Source organism: Saccostrea cucullata, unplaced genomic scaffold, assembly GCF_032062105.1.
Source record: "Saccostrea cucullata isolate Sc308-1 unplaced genomic scaffold, CSIRO_AGI_Scuc_v1 ctg5492, whole genome shotgun sequence".
Taxonomy (NCBI): Eukaryota; Metazoa; Mollusca; class Bivalvia; order Ostreida; family Ostreidae; genus Saccostrea; species Saccostrea cuccullata.
In genome coordinates this window covers 1-4,382 of record NW_026930439.1, presented here as the reverse complement: position 1 = coordinate 4,382, position 4,382 = coordinate 1, and positions in this window count along the sequence as shown.

The window sequence follows — 4,382 nt, the reverse complement described above, 5'->3', positions numbered from 1 at the left end:
GTCTAATATGATTACTAGTATTTCTATGTACTGTGAATTTATATACGCCTCAAAGCTATTTTCAAAAAATTACATAGCCATTTTTAATAAAGTATTTTTTTATTTCTTGAAGAATTAACATATTATTTAAAAGAATTTTTGACGTAAAAAGGAAAATCCCACTAATTAAAAGGCAATTTATTAAAATATACAATTTGTTTAAATGAAATTGCATAATAGGAGTATGACATTTTAAAGACTGCAAATATATGAATCTATTAATTTTTTTATTTCGACGTTTAAACATTGCATACAAGTTAAAGCATTGTATGTATATATATATAGTTTTTAGGGTTAGGGATTCCTTTCAATTGCCATTTACTTAGACTTGAAAACAAATCAGAAATTTTTTGATTTACCTGTTTGCATATATGCACTTTTATAATCAAGCGTTAAGAAGTGCACATGGTAAATCTTGTATCTGCAGACTAAATGCTAATTGCATAACATTAGGGATTCCCCCTACTATTTATTTTGAAAGATATAATTGGCAACTGCAAAGAAAAAAAAATGAATGTTGATTTTCGTTGCTCATTCGTTTAAAATCTTTTTATGGATTTTTAGTTCTAGCCACGAGAGTAGATTTTTTACTTTAACAATGAAAAAAAGTTTTGGATATTCATTGTCTATTTTCAAATACGCACTCTTCCTACCTGTCATTATTTTTATACAGAAGAACTGAAATTTACAAAACAAGAAGTACATATTAGCGTTTTGGATATAATCTATATAAAAATGGTCAATTCAGTTTTCAGAATTGATCTACTTTTAGACACGTTTAACCATGTTTGGGAAAGCAAAAACCTTCTACATAACATACACCACACCTGTTCAGTTATGTAACATCCCGTCAATGTGCCTGTTTTTGGAAATAAAAAGTATATATGCATATGAATATATTTTTGTAATTCTCATGTAAAATTTGTATATGCACTATGTGCACAATATAACTTAGACATAAATACAAAACAAAATCCTCTGATTTACCTGTTAAGATATATGCACCTTTATAATCAAACGCTAAGAAGTGCACAAGGTGAATATTTAGTTATACCTGGAGGCTAAATGCAATAACATTACATTCCAGATTTCCCCTACTATTTATTTCATAGAAAAAAGTACTGAATATCGATCTTCTTCCCTTTTGTTTAAAACTTTTTTTTATTTTTAATTCTAGCCAAATGTAAGGTATTACTACAAAGAGATTGGGTTGCATTGTTTACTTTAACAATAAAAATAAAGGTTTTGGACCTTTATTGTCTATTATCAAATACACATTCTTCCTAGGCGTCATTATATTTATACAAAAGGGGCGGTATTTAAAGTTTGGCCTTTTATTGGACTTTTTTTAGTTTTGAAAACAAGTCTTTTATATTATTCTAGTACATAGTGTTTTGGGTAAACTCCTAAGGATAAAAGCAACTTTAAGAATGATGCTATGCAAACTTTTTAAAGTTTATCATCACTTTACACACGCTTTTTGTTACAATTTGTTTTTTGGAAATACTGAAAATGTAAACAATGCTAAAAGCATGTACATTTTAACTTAAAAAAAAAAAAAAAAAAAAGCCCTGCCCCTCGCACTGAAATTTTAAGTCAACCATTCGACTTATACATTTTTGCACAATATATTTTATCAAATGGATTAAATTCGTTGTGTGTTTTAAGGGGATATTATTAAACAAAGTTGACATTGTATTTGACGGTCGGTATGTTAAGGTATAGCGTGGGATAAACTTATTGGACATGCAAATGTTTAAGTTATAAAATAGTTAGAAAATGTATAAATGTATAAATGAAACAAATGGAGATAACGAACAATATTCAAGATCAAAATTTCATAAAACAATACAAAATAGGAGCATAACAAACACAGACCTCCAATACATCGGAGTTGGGATCATGTGCCAAAGAGAAGTTAGCATCCCTGCCGACCGGTCACACCCACCAAGTGATCCTTGTCATAATCGGAAAATAAAGGGAAAATCCGTCGTCAATTCAGTGTATAAATACTGGACAAACAATAAGTATGAAAAGCGTCAGTCATCATTTGACTCATTGATAAATTGTATTTGCTAACAAGGTCATAGTATCGACCATAGAATTTACGCAATTATGACTATAAAACGAAACTGCTAAAATTCTTGTTTAATTAACATGTTTGTCAATAATTTACCTCGTTTTAGAAAATATTTATACGTAGACATGCTTTTGCGTATCAAATCAAGTGAGAGATATAAACTTCGTATTCAGGTGATGAAGATATATTGCTGCATAAGGAAGGTAAGTAGACGATAGAACATTTAAAGTCATCACGTTTATCAAAGAGCTTGGTTTTTAGATTACCATTAATGTCTTTTTCAAGTAAAATATTTAAATATGAAATAGATTTTTTAGTGTCAGACTCTGTGGTATCTTTTAGTTCAAGCTCACCAGGATATATCGATTACACATAAGAATGGAAATTGCCATTGTTGATTGACACTACTTCGTCATATATCTAAATGTTGAGTTTTCTTCTTTTCACGCATAGATTTTTCTCAAATTAATTTTTTTAAACTTGCTATGATAGTGAAAAGTATGTGGGTAGGGGGATTTAAGTCGTTTATTTTACTTGCTGATATTCTTTTTCAATCATATATCTTATTTGTGTGCACTAAGATAGCTACAGGTATTTAAATTTACAATGCAAAATTAATCGGCAATTTCATTTCTTTTTATCTTTTATTATAAAAACCGTGTTACTTTCCACGATATGAATTCAGCACAATTATTTCAATGACCTAATGCAATGATAAAGGAATATTTATTCACGTGTTATAAGGATATGCATAAGACAATGATTTATTATCACATAAACTTCACGTTTTAGGTCACCTGAGTCACTCAGGTGACCTATTGTTATCCGTTTTCGTCCGCCGCCGTTCGTCGTGTGTCGTGTGTAGTGTGTTAACATTAGAACATTTTTTAGCTTCATCATTGAAACCACTGAATCAGTTTCAATCAAATATGGTATACAGCATCTATGTGTAAGACCAGAGTTTTTTTTATTTTCTGTTTAACGGGAAGCGCCAACTCAATTTTGTCCTAATACCAAATAAAAATAAAAGACGTTGAATTTATTTTTATTTTCAAAATTTGCGCCGATCCTGTGTTGATCGATTTTTAAAAATAAAATCGGGATCGATATGCTCTATTATTTCAACTAAATCAATGAAATGTTTGATATTCAACACATCTGAGCTAAACATAAATAAGCGTCTACCTGATCACGAGTTTTATAAGAACCAGTTTAATAAACAGCCAGTTTCCCGGGAAGGAAATGGCTGACTACATGTATGTCAAGATCGACATCAAATGCATCAACTCTGCATTGTGTCAGAGCAAATTTGTGAAAGCAGATCTAGATGAAAATATAGGTCGGGTCATATCTTTGTTGCTGGAAGAATCCGGTAATACTTATGCTGTGCAGATACGTAGAATTGACAGCGGGAGTACTGATATTGACCCAACGACCCCTGTTCGTGTCCTCAAAGATTTTGGGTAAGTCTTTAAGACTTTAGTAATTAAACAATCTACTGTTCCGTACGGCTTTGAAAATTTTAAAAAAGAAAAGTCTTTGTCTGAATTGATGTAAGTTAGATTCATTTGACACTTAAAAACATTTAAATAATCAGTCACGCAAGGACAGTAATGATGGATAAAAAAAATTCAGATGTCAAACGATTTCGGCATGGGTGTGCAAAGTAGAGAATGATCCCAACAATAACAAACCAACCCAGGGTAAGAGTATATTTGATGTACTTATGAAGCTACTAGAAGCTACACACAATATCCTGCACAATGGTATTAAAATATCTCGATCAAAATAATTCTAGTAATATATGGACTATAAAGGAAAATTCCAAGTTAAAGTTGTCAGATTCTCGACAGCCTGCAGATTGCCGAAAAGGTCTCAGCAGGATCTGTTCAAGTGCCCCCAAAACCGGTTATGCTCGGAGAGGAGGTAAATTTGCGTTCCGCGCTAAGTTCTTTTTCCGGGCGATTGGGCGAAAACGGTGAGAGATAGAGGCCCTAAACTCGTACATAAAAGGTTAAGAAGACCTCAAGGAATGCACATACCAAAGCTCAGCCTGCTGGTCCCAAGGGCGTGTTACCTATGGGTATTTGAAGAAAAGGTGCCGTAATTCCGGTTGGACCGGAAGGCAAGGTCCTCAGTAGTCAAAATATTGAGACAAAAAGGAACTTTTCTTCTTATAAAAGGTTTCGTAGGCCTCGATACCCGGACCTGAACCTCTCTCGCTGAAATGACCAAAAACTGCTCCAAAGGGGTGGCAAATGGA